This window comes from Chlorocebus sabaeus, chromosome 14 (genome assembly GCF_047675955.1).
Source record: "Chlorocebus sabaeus isolate Y175 chromosome 14, mChlSab1.0.hap1, whole genome shotgun sequence".
In the NCBI taxonomy this organism is placed as follows: domain Eukaryota; kingdom Metazoa; phylum Chordata; class Mammalia; order Primates; family Cercopithecidae; genus Chlorocebus; species Chlorocebus sabaeus.
Genome location: NC_132917.1, coordinates 92228573 through 92246616, shown reverse-complemented (window position 1 = coordinate 92246616; position 18044 = coordinate 92228573).

Genomic DNA, 18044 nt, shown 5'->3' with positions numbered 1-18044 from the left:
TTCCAGGATGTCTCTGGAATGCTTGGTTCATCCTCAGCATGTTTCTGTACCTCTTCTTTAACCCTCCCCTTCACCCTCCTGCTTTTACTGAAACCTGTCTCTGCCTGAGGGTACTGCTTTATCTCAGTCCTTTCCAGGGCTGGCTGTCTTTTTTCCTCCCTTAACTCTTATGTCACAGGGCCCAGGGATGGAGTAAGGTCCTCCTTGATGCTTCCAGATCATTCTTCCTCCTCCGATTCACTGTGGTAGTTCCAACTCCTGCCGCCCTCTAGTGTGTCCTCTTATGGCAGTCATTCACCATCTTCCTGTCCCTTGCCTTCATTTGTTGGAGGGTGACTGTCACTTGCTGCAGCAGAACCCTGTCCCAATCCTTGATGGTTCAATACACACATAGACATTCCTTCTAGTAGGGCAGCCTCTCAGATCTTTAATTTTCTTCCCTCCAATAACCTTGCAATGATCCCCCAGCTTAGCCACTTACTGCCAGATCATTACCAATAACTCCAGCCCCTCCTTAATTCTAGTTTCTAATATCCTAATCTGTGACCTCTTCATTCTTATCCCGTGAGTCAAAAAATCCTTTGATCCACGCAATCCATTAAGTCATCTACCTTTTCACCATTATTCACCCCACTAGGGTTCTCATTCCTTTATTACCCAGATGAAATTCCAAGGCCTGTTGGAATCACTCCCTTGCAGCCACTGTCAACACTTCTGCCCCTTTTACTTCATCATCCTTATGTGGCAAAACCACAGCCCTGGTTGAGTCTAGCCTTATCCCTGCTCTGTGCCGGCACCCGCACAGCGTGGCTGATGGAGGTTGGAAAAATCCACACACGCACAAGGCACTATCTGTCAATATACTTGCATATGCCTCAGTGCTGCCTGGCAACACATTATGTGTTTTCCTTAGTTCCTTCAGTCTCCTGGGTTCCTAGGTGAGTATCTCATATGTTCTTCTTTCTCTGCAAACCTCCAACACCTCCACGTCATTTTCAGCTGATGACTTTGTTTCCTATTTCACTTGAAACACAGAAGCAAACATAAACTAATGCCACACACTGCCACCACTCTGCCCATCTGCCAGCATGGCACCCCCCAACCTAGGCCTATCCTGCTGTCCCTTGGGGTGAGCTGACTATGTCCATCCAAGTCCTTTTAACTTATACACTCATCCTGTACCCTCTCACCTGCTCAGGACGTGCCTCTGGCAAGTCCCCTCATGCTCCGGCATCATCATGGTTCCTCTTCAGCAGACAAGTTATACTGGCACAAAGCATGCAGCTGTTTCTCCCATCTCCACCACTCTCTCCATCTCTCTTTCCATGTTGCTCTATTCCTAATTATAGCAAAACCCACAGAAAGTGTTATAGAGGCCCCCCTTTCTGTAATTTCTCCTATTCTGTTTTAAACTCGCTCCCAAAGTACACACCAAAGTGGCTGTAGTCTTTGCCACTGCACCTAAACTGCTTTTGCTGAGGCCATCACCAGCCTGCACGTGGCCAAACCCAGTGCTGTCTCTGCTCTCCTCTTATTTGACTTGTGAGTCGTGTGAGCACATAAATGATCCTAACTGCAACACTCCTAAGAAATGAAAGGAAGCATATTATTAGTTGTACCCGGACAAGAGGTATAAATTGGGGCCATCTTAGGAAAGCGGAGGTACAGCCATCCTACCTTTAGGTGCTCGCTGTTGGATGCAATCGGTCACTCTCTCTTCCTTAGGACCCTTCCTCCCTTGGCTGCACTATCCGCACTCTCCTGTTTTCCTCCCCTCTGGCCGCTGTCTTTGGTCTCCTTTCTGATTTTGCTGCGTCCTCTGTCCTCTGAATGATTATTTCTCCACTACGGGGTGATTTTGCTCCCCAGGTGACGTTTGGCAATGTCTGGACATTTGGCAATGGCTGGAGAGGTCTACGGTTGTGTTTGAGGGTGTTGCTACTGCCATCTAGTGGGGAGAGGCTAGAGATGCTGCTAACGCCCAGGACAGTCCCCGTAACACAGAATTATTCAGCTCAAAATATCCATAGTGCCAAGATCAAGAAACCCCGCTCAAATATTAGCATGTGCTGAAGGCCCTTCTCTTTCCTTTATCAATATCTGCCTCCTTAGGGATCTTTTCTAGCCTCTGGTTTAACATTTAAAATCCCAAATTAGGCAATAAATTGGGTCCCAAACTTAGTATAAAATGTAGAATTGTGTTATTAGAAGGCATCTGCAGCTAGCCTGTGAGCAATTCTGGGGACCACGTTCAAGACAAATCCATCTGTTCCTCTGGTGTAATGTGGCGCCGCCTTGTGGCAGTTTTTTCCTCGGGTTAAATATCTTTGAGGATGCAACTTGTCATGGTTAATGGCTGTGTGAGGTCAGCGCATGGTGATAAAGGAATTAATCAAGACAATAATGAATTTAGAAAGGCAGATTTATTTAGAGAAAAGGAGAGATACGTTGCAAGGGAGCAACGGGCAATACAGCAGAGGGAAGGCTTTCTGCAAAGAGGCAAGGGCTACAGATGACGTAGGGCTGCTCCGGCTGGATGCTTGCAGACGGGATGCTTGCGTGCAGGTAGGCTGTGAGCTGAGTGCTCGTCGCTGGAAACTTGGGTGCTAGTGAGCCATTGGCGGTTGACCCTATTTCTTGGAATATTCGCTCCCTGAAAACATTTTAATGTTAAACCACCAGGTCAGTTTGAATTCTTTTTTTTTTTTTTTTGCCTTTAGTAGGACCTGCCATTGTGAGACTATCTGAGGTAAATTAGACACCGTCCTGGTTGAAGTCACTGCTCCAGTGACTAGGCAGGGAGCTCGTCCTTGGAGAGGGTGTGGGCAGTGTGTACTTCGCATGTTGTCCACACCAGGCGAGCTGCCGCTTTAAGGCCTTTGCATTTGCTGTTTTCTTTGCCCCAAATGCACTTCTCCCAGTGTTCACATAATTTTTCTCCCTCTTCTCCTTTTAGTATTTGCTTAAATATCACCTTCTAGGGAGGCCTTCCCACACCATCTCTTCGAGATTTGAGAGTACGTACCCCCACCCCTAGCCTTCTTATCCCTCTCCATTGCTTTCTTCTCAAAGCACTTGTTACTTTCGAATGAAATACATTAGTTACTTTCTAGTTCTAATTTTACTTTTTTTGCTTACTTCATATCCATACCCATGCAATCTCTGGAAGGAGTGTTTCTTTTTGTAGTGCATTTCTAGCACCTAGAACAGTACTTGGCACATAGCAGGTGTTCACAAGTATTTGTTGACTATATTCCCAAAGGGCATGGAGTCTTAGAAGTTGGAGAACACAGTTCTAAGCACAGCTGTTTAGAGACTGTGGATGATGCTAATGGCTGTATTCCCAGTAGGTGGGGCAATTTTCAAACTGACCTGGAATCCTTGAGATCTGGGGACAGTCACCAGGCACTGGGCTCTGTGGGGAGAGCTGTGCTGGTTTTCAGAGAGGAGAATGGCATCCTGGGGGACTTGGCCCCAGAGCTTTCCTGTCCCAGTCTCTTCCCAACTGAGTCCCAGAGGCAGGAGGCCTTGTCTGTGGCTGGTCAGTCCTGTAACTGTTTCCCAACCGTCTACACAGATGCAAAGAAGCCTAAGAAAAGCAAGCTGTCAGGTGAGCAGGGGCCTTGACTCCTCCCAAGAAAGCACTAAAAACTTCCATAGGGCAACTGGAAAGAAGGCTCTACTTCCTCACCGGCAGCTGTTGCTGGGGAAAAAAACAGCCTCAGCCCCTACCCTGTGCTGAGGACCTTGCTGCCATTTTCCATATGCTACAAGGTTGCATCTGCAGTAATGTGTTGAGACAGGCATCCTCACCATTTTACAGATGAGAAAGTTGGAACTCAGAGGGGTTTAGTAATCTGCTGACGGTCATAGGACCCGTAAGAATCAGACCCAGAGTTCAAATCCAGAAGTCCTGATTCCAAGGCCTTAGCTCTTTCCAGGCCTCCTTGACTGTCGCTGGCACCGTGTCGGGCACTGTGAGTGTTCATTTCTTGCAGAGCCCTTTGGATGCTCCAGTACCCGCCAGGGGATGTGGAGACAGGGCTGCTGAAGCCTGGGCCTGAATGTAGAAGAGAGTAACAGCACAGTGTGGGCAGTGCCTCAACAGAAGGAGGGCCGAGCATGCAGGGCACAGCAAGCTGAGGAGATGGGCAGGACCCCTTCCTTTGAGTCTGTGGCCTTACTCTGCTGGTTCACTGTGGCCCCCTGCAGTAGAGGCCAGCCTGCCTATGTGACATCAAAACCGGAGACCACATACAACACTGCTTTTAATTTGGATATCATGGATTATTGAGCCCCTCTGGAGATGAGTGGGGTGGAGAGCTCATTCTAGTTTTGAACTCTCTACTTCTCAAAGTGCTTCCATGTATGTATCTCTCCATGTCACTGGCATGTCATTGCAGGCTGGCCTGACTTTGTTCTCTCTAATTTTAGAAGAAACAAAGACTTGTGTAATATTTGAGACATAAAGTCTGGGATGAGTATTGGGTGGGAGAATCTAATATCAGGTTCTCCAACAAACTTGGATCCAGCTGACCCTCCCAAGGGGTCAGAGGCAACTTTGTAGCATATGGAAAATGGCAGCAAGGTCCTTGTGTGGACTATGCCTAGAATCTAAATTAAGACAAGGCCTCAGAGGGGCTAATGACATCTGTCTCCAAAGTTTCACAGCTTGCATGTGGCTAAATCTTGACTCCACCCTCTCAGGTTTTACCATGATCCCAAAAAGGTTGAAACAAGAAAAGTTATCTTTAGGCAATTACCTGTTTCTATTCCTTGCTTTACCTACTGACATTCTAGGCTCACCCTCTGGTCTGTAATCTCACTGAACTGACAGATCCCACATGGCCTAAATGATTCTCACACTGGGTTGACTAGGCTCTCCCATTGCCTGTCCTACTGTCTAAGCCACCTCCTGGGTAGGGTACCCAGGGTCATTCTGATGTTGTCTGACTTTCTTTCCAGCTACTTTTGAAAGTTGGTATCCATGGCAAAGACTTAAAGGGCATGTTCCAGGTACTTTTATTTCCAAATTCCCCAGTGGCATCAAGGAAATCAACGCCTCTGGATAGCTCTACTAACGCTTAGTTTTCATTGTCCGATCTAGCTCCTGGGTCATGGGAGGCATCCAGGAAACGTTTGAGTGTAAGAGTGAGTTGCTTTACCTCCAGAATATACTTCCAAGGGTTCTGAAGCAGGCTGTGGAGTCCTGCTGGCTGACCACAGTTCATAGGTGGTTCCCAAACCTGTGGTCTACATCCATCCTTTGTCAGTGTCACTGCCATTGTCCCAAAAATGTCATTTGGGCCTAGCCCCTGGGATAGTAATCAGTCTTTACATAGATGTACATTGTGCTTTGCATTCACAGTAATTCTGAGTGGACCTTAAAATAAGTTCCATGTCAGGTCTCACAGCCCATGGGTTAGAGATGGGGTTACCTTTCAGACTTGTAAGGTGCTCCGTCTTTGAGTGTGGACGTGGACTCACAACGAGTCCACTCCTGCTATTCCTCTGCTCTTGCTAAGGCTGCTGCTGCAGCTCTGCACAGGCTGGCCAGCTATGGTGTCTGAAGCACCTGTGTCTTCACAGCACCCACTTGCTTGGTGACCAGGGTGTCGTTGGAAAGGGATTCTCAGATGGGAGGCCAATGGGAGCTGCTTCAGGAGGCAAATCCAAGTCACAGAGACCGAGTCACAGAGAGCATAGTAAACTCAAAGTTCCTTCTTTTGCTTAATAACCGAGATGCTGTCCCTGGGTTAACCTCACCAAGCCTTGCTTTGTCTTCCCTTGGAGTGATTTCTCTCTTAGAAGTCTCGTCACATCCTTCTGGGGAAGGTTTCTAGTCAGTCCACAGATAGCTGGACCAGACATGCACAGAAATAATCTGATTCTCACATTTGAGTAAGCCAGCGTTCCCAGTTGTATCCCCATTTTGTGTCTATATAAGTTACCAAAGTCCACAAGGATATTAGGTGGCTCCTTAGTTTGCTTTATGATTATGCCTTGTGTGTGCACGTGTGTGTGTGTGTGTGTGAGTGTGTGCGCGCGCCTATGAGGATTCCTTCTTCCACTCTTGCCATGGCTTCTCTTCCCCACTGATGGGCTGCAGTCCCCTGTCCTTTTGACTTTGGGCTTAGTCATGTGACTTTTTTGCCAAGAGAATGTGGGCGGAAGTGACTGGGAGCCAGTCCCAAGCTAAGGCCTTGGGAAGCATGGCGAGCCTATGCCAGCCTCCTCAGAACTCCTTCCCTTGGCCATGAAGAGAGAAAAACCTGGATTGTACCTTCAGCCCATGTCCTGGAATACAAACATGGAGAATAATGAACTTGACTCAAAGGCTGAAGGGCAGCTGAGCCCACATGAGGTCAACTGAACTGCAGCTACCTACAGACCTGAGAGTGAAATAAACATGTATAAGTCTCTAACATTTGGGGTTTGTTTATGTAGCATTTTTGTAGCAGAAACTTAAATAATACTGGGGGCTAAATATAGTGGACCAGTGATAGCACAGAATGGTAAAATGGAGTGATGGCTACTTACATCACAACTCTTCATCTCTGTTGATGGACACTAAAATCAAAGTGGCAGCTACTGAGAGTTGGGAGTCGTTGAGTTGCGTCATGGTTGTTTAGAATCATTGGCGCTTTGAGCTCTAAGTGATTACAGAGATGTTTTCCTCAGCTACGGGTAAATAAACAAAGGCACAGAGAAGTAAAGTGACTTCTAGTGGGCTTCATTGACACTTAGCAGCAGAATCCGAGCTAAACAATGAGTCTGTCATCCCCAGCCTTTCTATTCTTGTTTCCTAGGTTGGGACTTGGGGAAATAGTGCAGACAGATTAGCAGCAGTGACATGGAACAACGTGAGCCTCAGCTTCCATCCCTGAGGCTGCCTTCATTTTCCAGGGAAATGTCTCCATGTACAGCCTTGCCCTCTGCACACAGTGTATATGGCCACCTGAATAGGTGTCCTTTCATAGCAACTAATGGATTAAAATGGATGCTAGAGCGGTGCTTCTAGAAGCTCCATGTATAAATCACGTAGAGGTCTTATTAAAAATGCATGCAGATTCTGATTCCGTAGGTCTGGGGTGGAGCTTGACGTTCTGCCCTTCTAACACAGGGACCACACTTTGAGTAGCAATGTATTAGATCATTCCAGTGGAAACATGTATGAGTGACGGAATGGACAGATATAATTAATCCAGGTCAGGTAAGTGAGGTACTGATATGTATTAAGTTGAAGTGAATTTCACATCAGAAATAATGGTTACACAGTGACTTTTACTGCCCCCAAATTCTTTCCTTCTGAGTGGTTTCAAAGTGAACTGAGCCAGCCAGGTTAACTCCCTGGTTTGTTGTGTGATTAGAAGATTTGATCCAGCTTTCTGCTTCTTCTAATTCTTTAAATATGCAATGGCCTTCTAGAAACTTGTCTCTCAGGCTCCCCATGAGCCCTCTGTCTTAATATCCTTCCCCCAGGACATTTCCTGGGTCAAAGAAGGAATCAGGGACTAGGAAAAGTGGAAAGTTTGCCTGACAGTGAGAAAGTTTTGGCACTCCTATTTGTTCAGTTCTAAAATGTGGGTATTGTTGGGGCTTCTAATTTGAATCTAACCTGAGATTCAGGCATTTCTAGCTATATATGACCAAGTAGTAGGAGGAGTTCACTAGAAGCCTATTTTCAGGAGAGCAGTCAGTTAAATTGAAGAAAAAACACGGGTTGGGGAGGTTACCTCATTGGTAATAGCAATGTTTTTGAATCAGAGGAGTGATTTGGAACACACTGTACATAGTTCAGTGTGTTTATCTTAGATTTATCTCTGGGTCCACTCTTGTTGGACCTGTATTAGAATCATTTAGTGAAGAAAAGGTGGGTGTCATTAGGAAAAGAGCCGTTTATTCCAATGTTCTGTTTGACATTAGGGCACTGGCAAGACTACAGTATCAATAGATATCCAAAAACAGGCCAGGCGTGGTGGCTCATGCCTGTAATCCCAGCACTTTGGGAGGCTGAGGCGGATAGATTGCCTGAGCTCAGGAGTTCAAGACCAGCCTGGGCAACACGGTGAAACCTTATCTCTACTAAAATACGAAACATTAGCCGGGCATGGCGGTGTGTGCCTGTAATCCCAGCTACTCCGGAGGCTGAGACAGGGGAAGTGCTTGAACCTGGGAGGCAGAGGTTTCTGTGAGCTGAGATCGCACCATTGCACTCCAGCCTGCGTGACAGAGGGAGACTCCATCTCAAAAAAAAAAAAAAAAAAAAAGAAGAAGAAAAAGAAAAAGAAAAAAAGAGTATAGTGAAAAAATGCCCTCAAAAATTCAAAAACCTAAATGAAAGAGGCCAATACACACCAAATAAACCAAAATGGCATTCTAGAGTCTCCTTTTCTTAAAAGTCCTAGATGGGGATAATTTTGTGGATGATTATTATCAAACTTTCAAGGAACAGTTCATTTCTTCTATACACAAATTGTTCCAGAAAAAAAAGAACAAAAGTCGCCCAACTTACTGTATGAGGTAAGTATAATTTTGATTTCACAACCAGAAAAAGATAATAGTAATAGACACTATAGTACCATTTCATTTATGATTTTGTCTAAAAAGTTCTAAATAAGATGTTAATTCTTCAAATCTAACAATGTATTAAAAGTATTTTATAATCCTGTAGGATCTACCCTACAAATACAAGGAAGGGTTGGCATTAGAAAATTGTTCTAATTTATTGCATTAATAGATAAATGTAAAAAGCCATATGATTATCTCTATAGATGCAGAAAAAGCATTTGATAATATTAAACATCTATTTATGATGATTTTTTTTAAAAAAATTAGGACTAGTAGGAAAGTATTTTTTTAACCTGTGAAAGGCTATATATATCACAAATGTGTATCAAGCATAAAACCTAATAGAGGAAATTTAAATTTATTTTCTTTAAGATCAGTAACAAGACAGAAATTCTTATTACTATTTAATATTATAGTGGAGATCCTGGAAAATACTTTGGGATAAAGAGGACTGAGAGATATAAGCACTGGAAATAAAGATATAAAATTGTCATTATTTGCAGATTATGTTATCAGAACAAAGAAAGATTAATTAAAAACTATGAGAACTAATAGGAGTTCATCAAGGTTGTTAGAAACAAGGTAACTTAGAAACACCAGCAACATTTCTGTCTGTCAGTAATAACCAACTAGAAAACATGATAACGATATACTACTCATAATAGCAATAAATACCGCATATATCTAGGGATTAACAACCAAAAATACACAAAACCTAAATGAACACGTTAAAAAATCTTATATAAATTTTCTGATATAAAAATGATATAGAAGAGCATCTGAACAAATGCAGATGTTGCAGGAGAATTGATTTCAGGACTGCCATGAATACCAAAATCTGAGGATGCTCAAGGCCCTTATATAAAGTGGCATAGTATTTACACATAACCTAAGCACATCCTCCTGTATATTTCAAATCTTCTCTAGATTACTTATAATACCGAATACAGCATAAATGCTATGTAAATAGTTGTTATATTGTATTGCTTAGGGAATAATGACAAGAATAAAAGCACACACTTGTGCAGTACAGATGCAGCCATTCCTTTTTTTCCCAAATATTTTTCATCTACAGTTAGTTGAATCCACAGATGTGAAACCCATGAATACAGAGCGCCAACTGTAGTATCAAGTACTTATATTTCTCCCAAATTAATTTGTAAGTTCAATATGATCCCACAGTTGAATTCTTTAAGAACTCAATACACTTATTCTAAAGATCTCCAAAAAACTAAGTCAATTTTGAAAAGAAAGAGTAAGTAGAGAGACATATTAATTAAGTCATTAAGTAGGGGACTGATAGCCTTAGGGCTTCGGAATATAGTTTATTTTTTGAAAACATTGTCCAAAATTTTATTGTATTTAAATCTTGTGAATAGTTCAGAAATTCTATTGTTGAATTAAACAAGCGTATTTTCATATTTTAAGTTTTTCAAATATTTTATGCGATTTGCTTTGAAACGTCCTTAAGAATAGAGAAATCCTAAATTTTTAGGAATTATCTGAAGCCATAAAGGCCTTTATGTACTTTATATGTAAATAGACATATTGTTTTATGGATATTTGTTTTCTGGCCAGTATAATAGATAACTTTCGATTAAAGTTGGGAGTCTCAGGTTTACAAGGTGACCACTGTTTGTTTTGTTTGGAGAAAACCAAGAAGAAATTAGATGATATACTAAAGAATTTCTCAGTTTGGATCTGCCTATCCTGATAGTTCTTCTCCTCGTTAACCTAAATATCTTGTTTGCATAGAAAATTATCAAAACAATCAATATGTCAAACCAAACACTCTAGCAGTTTACTATAATATATTCATTGTGTTTTCTTTTTTTAACTTTATTTTGAAATAATAGTTACTGAAAAAGTTGAGTGAATATGTGAAAAGGAATTTACATATACCATTCTCCCAGATTTCTCTAATGTTAAAAACTTTACTGTAGTATAATGATTAAATCCAGGAAATTAATATTGGCACAATACTATTAATTTAACTACAGAATGTATTAGAATTTCACCAGTTTTTCCTCCTAATGTCCTTTTTGTGTTTCAGGATCCAGTCAAGGATCCCACGGTTCCATTTGTGCATTTAGTTGTGAAATCTCCTTAGTCTCCTGCGTTCTGTGACTGTCGTCTGATTTGTCATTATGACCTTGACAATTTTGAAAGTATTGGTTAGTTGTTTTATAGAATGTTTCTCAGAATAGGTTTGTCTGACATTTTCCTTAGTTACATTAGAAGTCTGTTTTTGGTAAGAATACTGCAGAAGTCATGTGTCCTTATCAGTGTATCAGACTGGCGTCCAGCATGTCAACAAGTCCTATTACTGGTGACGTTAACCTTGATCACTTGGCTAAGGTGGTGCTGCTGAGTTTCTTCACTCTACAGTTGTTATGTTTCCTTTTGTAATTTACAAATAGCATGAGCTATTTGTAATTTATGTAAACTATGCTAATGTCCTGTATCTCCTCAAACTTTTGCCTACTGGTTTTGGAATTTACTGTTGGATATTGCCTGTAATGATTATTACTGTGGTTGCTTAATGGTAACGTTGTATTTCCCTGATTCTTTCTTCATTTATTAATTGAAATTTTTCTGTAAGGAAGAGCCATTATTTCTCCCTCCATTTATTTATTTAACTATTTATTTATATCAGTATGGGCTCATGGGTATTTCTTTCCTTCTATGGGTTCTATTACTCTCTTTTAATTTTAAAGTATGAATAAAAGATTATAAGTTTAAAAAGTACCTGCAAGTACAAAATAAGAGACACATTTCTTTCATGAAATTGAGCTTAAGGTGCTAATTACAGAGTGCCACCATCAATAACTAAAGGCACGTGGCAAAATTGCTCATTTCCCAGCCTATGTGATAGTTGTTAGTACCATGCTTGGGACCAACGAAGTAAAGGAACAAGAAAAAGGTGCCATTTGGCAATAGTGCTATTGGTAGACACAAAGGCATCATGAAAGATGTTTATACAAACAGTAGAATTCCAAAGACTAATAAGTAAAAAAGCATTTCCTGTGAATTTATGAATAAACAGATATTAGTATTACTCAGTTAATAACACTGATTGAAATTATTGAAAAGAAATGCTTGGAAGCACATCATTTATTTTGTAAAGAAGTACCAAATAAAACTCCTGCATGTGAAGTATTGAAAGTGATAAAATATTGAAACTCTGAAACTAATAAAATATTACAGCTCTGTTGGGATCTATGTTCTGGTTGTGTGGCTGCAATAACAGAAAAGTGTAACATTGTATTTGTCAATAAAAGAAAGGAAACAGGTATAGATTTAAAGGATAATTGTACTCTAGAAGCACAATTTAAATGTATCAAACCATCCAGACTAGTGGCAAGGAAGATTTCATCAGGAAAAAAACAATACACACACTGCCATTTGCATTTGCTACCACTTACCTGTGTGAACAAAGTTTCTTATTGATGGTGGCATCCAAAGAATTTGAAGAGATAGATCATGGTTTAAAAGGCTTGAGTAGACATTTTAAGTGTACAATCTGTTTTAAAATAAATATCTCACAGAAGCAAGCTCAAGTTTCTCACTAAAAATTTAGAAATATATTTGAAATATTTATATAAATTCAATATTTAGTGCTTTTCATAATACTTTGTATTTTAATTAAAAAAAAAATACCTTTTCCCACAAAGCTTATATAGCCATTCTAGAATCCCCTTGAGTTTGTCCCCATGTTGAAACAATGCAAAAAGTTGGGGGAACATTGGCTTTTGAGTCTGGAACCCAGCCCTCTGGTCTTGAGAGCAGAGGTGAAGACCTCTCTTTGTGAATTTGTGAGTAACCTTGGACAGTTGCATCGAGTAGGAGAAAAAACAGATGCAATGATGTTAACCACTGTGGACTCTAGACCTTTCCTCAGTTTTCTAGTGGTAGAGAGAACCCCAGTGATAACTGAAATTTACCTTCCCTTTTCTAGGTTGGTCACTGTGGGGGACTGAGTGAGCAGACTTAATTTGGTTTAGGTAAATGAATGTGACATTTCTTACAGCTGACTGTAAAATGCAGTAACACTACATTTTCATGGTGTCATGAGAAAAAGTGCAGGTGGATTGCAGAGCACCAGGAAGTCAAGTACTCTGGTGACAATGGTGATTTTACAGATGATGGAGCCAGCTGGCTTCTTTGGACAGGTATGAAGACCATGCAGGAGAGAAAGATAAATTGAAACTGAATATCTCATTGAGAACAAAGTGGACAATTAGCAAGACTTCATGGCAGAAGGAATCCCTCATTTCTTGCAGTTCCAGGGAAGAAATAAATGAAAATGAGCTTAGTACTTCCTGCTTAAGTGCTACAGTTGTGCAGGATTGATTAATCACTTAACCTGCCAGGTTTGTTATGCCGAAGTCAGGGGGCTGATGGAGAAGGAGTCAACTCTGAGACACCACATGGGGACATTTGATCAGACATATATATATGAGTTGAGAACTTTGAACCTTCATATGTCCTTGAGGCTCCATTGACAACTGAGGTAGACAATCACTGTCCTTTCCCACTGCATGTGAAGCATTTCAGTGTCTGTGCCTGAGCCAAGTTGCCTCACAGGCTAATGCGAGTTCTCCTCATGACCCCCGTAGAGTCCTGACAGGGAATTTGCAAGGCTACTGTGAAAGGAAATGGCCTAAACTCCAGAAAAGTTAAAGAAACTTGTCAACTGGGTGTTGTTCACGGAAATATACTGTAAATGTGTTCAACCAAGATTGGAATGATTTTGTCAATAAGGGTGGGCCCATCTAGGATTTGGGATGCAATGAACTGATTTGAATACCTGCAGGTGATGTTAGTTTGTTGTCTGCTAGGTTGACTGATAGAAGCTTAGATGTGGTGGTGGTTTACAATAAGTAAGACTGAAATACTATCATTTCTTTGACATAATGTAATGATCCTTAAAGTCGGAGCTTTAAAAAACACTGATGCTTGAGTGACTCCCTGGAGATTCTTATTTAAGTGGTTTGTGTTGCCATGTGGGCAGAGGGATTTAAAGAATCCTCAGGTGATTTTCACATGTTGCTAAGGTTGAGTGATTTCTGTACAGGAAACTCAGGGATGAGGATGCTGGAGTATATCTATTATGTACAATCCACACAGCTGTCCATTCATCACACACCTCAGGATGACCCAGGGACTAAGAAGAAATGTATTGGCGAGGGGCACACTGGCATCCAGGAGAGCTCACTGGGCTTCCCTCTCTAGGCTGGAGGTGATGGTGTGGGTGCTGCAGCAGGTTTGCAGCTCTGATGGGAACGAACAGGATTGCAGAGTGGAAGACGCCAGATGGTGGCATCTCTCATCAAAAGCAAGGTGAGTGAAATGATCACAGTTAACCACAGGGGCAGGATACTAACTAGAGTATTTGAACTTCAGGATCCTGTGGCAATGACAAATTCATCTCAGGGTCTGTAGAAATGAAATACATGGAAAAGCCTCTAAGGTGCTGCTTAACACATATGAGAGGAAGGTTTTTAGGTCTGGTGTACAGAAAAGAACTCAAATTGCTGTAGTGGAAATGAACGGCTTTTAACCCAATTTCCAGGTCTAAGGAAGATCAAAACCCTGGATTCCTAAGATGAAGGTCAGGTCCGTTTGAGGGGGAGCTTTGCATAGTGGCATGTTATGGTCTGAATCGTGTCCCCCTCTTAATTCATACGTTGATGCCCTAACCCCCAATGTGACTACTTGGAAATAGGGCCTTTCAAGGGGTAATTAAGGTAAAATGAGGTTATAAGAGTGGATCCCTAATCCAATATGACTTCATAATGCGAGGAAGAGACACCAGGGATGCACACAGGATCATGTGAGAACAGAGAGAAGGTGGCCACCTGTGAGCCAAGGAGAGAGCCCTTAGGAGATACCAAACCTGTCGACACCTTGATCTTGGACTTCCAACCTCCAGAACAGTGAGAAATGAAGTTCTGTTCTTTAAGCCACCCAGCCTGTGACATTTTGTTATGGCAGCCTGAGCAGACTAATACATGGTGACTGGAATATAGTAAGAATCTTTCCCCAAGCCTTCCCCAGACATACCATTTATCAGGGGTGGGAGAGCAAAATAGTATCTGAGGGTTTCAGATACTGCTTCTGTATTGATGGAAATCTCCAGGGGCAAAAAAATGCCACAATGGTCCATCAATCACAGCAAAGGATTATAAAGCAGAGGAGACAGATGGACTCTGGGTCTGATTTCGCCTGAAGAGGCAGTCTGAGATTATTTCTTTGGGCGCAAAATGTACAGTGCAACAAGATAAATTTAGTGACCGGCAGCATGTCCACACTGGGTTCCTTGTTATAAAGTGAAAGTTGTTATGGAGAGAGGGTCAAGGGGAAGCCCGTAGAGTTTCTCCTGACCCTCTGCCAAGATGATAAACCAGAAACCCAAAGTAAAACTCCATCCCTGGGGGAGTGAGTAGAGTTAGTGTCACCATCAGAGACTTGAAAGATATTAGGGTATTAATTTCATATCTCCCCTTAATTTGCCTTTTTGCTGCTACAGATACTACATAGGTTGTGGAGAATGCCAGTAAATCATTACGATTTTTTTTTTCATTTTTTTGGTTATTTTATTTTATTTTATATTCAAGGAGCACACGCGCAGGTTTGTTACCTGGGCATATTGCATAATGGTGAGGCATGGCTTCTGGTGTATCCATCACCCACACAGTGAACATCGTACCCAGTCGGTGATTTTTCAGCTTTTGCCCTTCTCCCACCCCACTCCACTGTGGAATTGTCAGTGTCTGTTATTTTCATCTTTATGCCCATAATGTACCCATTGTTTAGCTCCCATTTATAAATGAGAGCATGCAGTGTTTGATTTTATATAGAAGAGCAGAAAGGGATCACCTTACTGGCTGGGCTGATTGATCCTAATTGCTCAGGGGAAAACTGGATCACTGCTACTCGATAGAGGTAAATAGGACGATGTCTGGAGCCCAGGAGTTCCCCCGGAGCATGTCTTGTTACTCCAGGGAATCTCTTGCTTCTTTTATGTCTGGTAGTTTCAGTCAATGGAAAATTGAAGCACCCAATAAAGAAGAGCACTGAGGACCTGGATTGCGCAGAAATGGAGGCTTGACTCAACTGTAAAGTGACGAACAGCATCCAGCGGAGGTGCTGGCAGAGGGTGAGGGGAACACGGGATGGGTGGTAGAAGAAGGCAGCTGTGATTGCCAAACTTGGCTTTGGTGAGTAACTATAGAATCAAGGAGTCTCGATGTTCTATTTAACTGTTTCCTCCCTATCCTTGCCTTTTTCTCTAACCACCTTATATGAGTAACACTGGGAGTGGCTTTTAAAAGTTTCAGATAGGAGTATGATTACATTGACCTAATGTGATGATTCAGAATTTCACCTGTGAGAGGGAACACAAATGTCTTACCCCATTTGTGAATATGGACCTGAGGGGCAAGAGGCATGGACTATGCTGGATAATCTCCAGTTACCTTTCCAAATCCACTCTCCATGCTTCTCTGCTGGCTGTCTGCCCAGGAAGCTGACCTGCATCTGTGGGCTTCCTTGCCTTCTGGCTTCTGGTTGCCCTTGGCTTCTGAGTTTGGCCAAGGGGGAGTAGTGAAAGGAACTTGGAGAATGGGAAGTGTCATGTCAGGTTCAAATTGGCGTACTTGTGCTAACTTGAATGGGAGTGGGGGTGAGGGAAAGAGGTTTCACAGTGACTCAGTGGCCAATTAGATGCTTACAAATTCATGGCTTATTGCAAGGCTTTCATACGCTAGCAATCATGCAAATATATTTTGCAGGGTGTTAGAGAGAGGTGGTTGTCGTTGCTCTTTTCCCGATAGGGCTCCTGGTGACGATGCCAGATAGAAAAGAGGACTGAGTTCTCATGAGCAGAGCTTCTACAGGCATCTCGCCATGCCAGTTTCTTTGTGGTTTTTATGGCCCTGTGCAGGAGTGTCTATAGTCATGATCTCAGCAGCTTTTGGCTTTGCTTTCTTGTCCAGTCTTGGGAGTGCCTGACCACAGCAGGTATATATAACATTATCCCCTTAGATGCATATGTTTATCACTTTGAGGGGTCAGCAATTTCACTGCAGCCTGAGTCATTTGTCACAGGTGACTCCATTTTAAAACATCTAGGATCACAAAACGTTATACATTATTTATATATTAGGAAGAAAATGAGGTCAGGGTATTTACAGTTAGGTGCTACGTCATGACATTTCAGTCTGCACAGGTGATGGTGGCTCCATAAGATTGTATCGCCGTATTTTTACTATATTCTTTCTATGTTTAGATATGTTTAAATACACAAATCATTACTATTCTGTTACCTTTGCCTGAAGTATTCAGTATAGTATCGTGCTGCACAGGTTTGTATGGGAGCAATAGACTATACAATATAGCCTAGGTGTGTAGTAGGCTGTGCCACCTAGATTTGTGTAAATTCACTCTATGATGTTTGCACTACGAAACGTCATTAAGCCATGCATGACTGTATTCCCTGGTTCCTTTCCTATGGGGTCACTGCAGGCTATTTTTCTTGATGAAGGTCACAGCTCCTGTTAGGTAGCCTTGTTCACAAAGTTCTCTCTCTCTCTCTGGGTTCTAATAACCTCCTCTTGTCCTTTCAGGCCTAGGGATGGCCAGAGGTATACCCCACTTTTAGTAGCCTGAGGTTCTGTACTATGCTTTGGGATTTCCCTGTACTCTACCCATATCTTTATAAACAACTCCTTCATTACATTTACCTCCAATTGCCACATTTGAACGTGTCATCTGTTTTTTGTTAGGACCCCGATTGACACAGCCTGGCTCCCAAGTTGGTCCAAACAGACTAGAAAGACTTTGATAGTTGTCGGGGAGCCATTCCTTTTTTCTACAAGATGTGAACGACTGAGCACACAGTTCTGACTGACACGGGCAGCCCTCTTATGACCTTGGAGAAACCTGGCCTTAAGTTATGAATTAAACTTAACGCCAGAGAGAATTTTTAAAAATGCTGGTCCTTGCTCACCTCATAGAATTATCAGGTCAGCAACTCTGATAATTAATAATTCTGGACTTCCAATTATGTAACCTAGTAAATATTTTTATTGTTTTAGCCACTTTGAATAGGATTTTTCAAGTTTTGAGGCTGAAAATAACTTAAATTGATAGACTCTTATAAGTATACATATGAGGTCAAGGTTAAACACATTGACATTTTTAATAACCCCTACAAAATTGCTTTCCAAAAAGTCTGCAATGATTCACACGGACATTCATGTGGTGAATGAATCTATTTTCTCACACTATGGCTTACCATCTTTTTAATTTGTGCCTTCCTGATGGGTGGAAACTGAATCTCAGTATTACTTTGATTTGCATCTTGCTAATTACCAGTGTGGTTTACTGTAATTACTTATATTTATTGGACATTTATATTTTCTACTCAGTGAAATACTTTTTACATCGATTGCTCATTTTCCTATGAA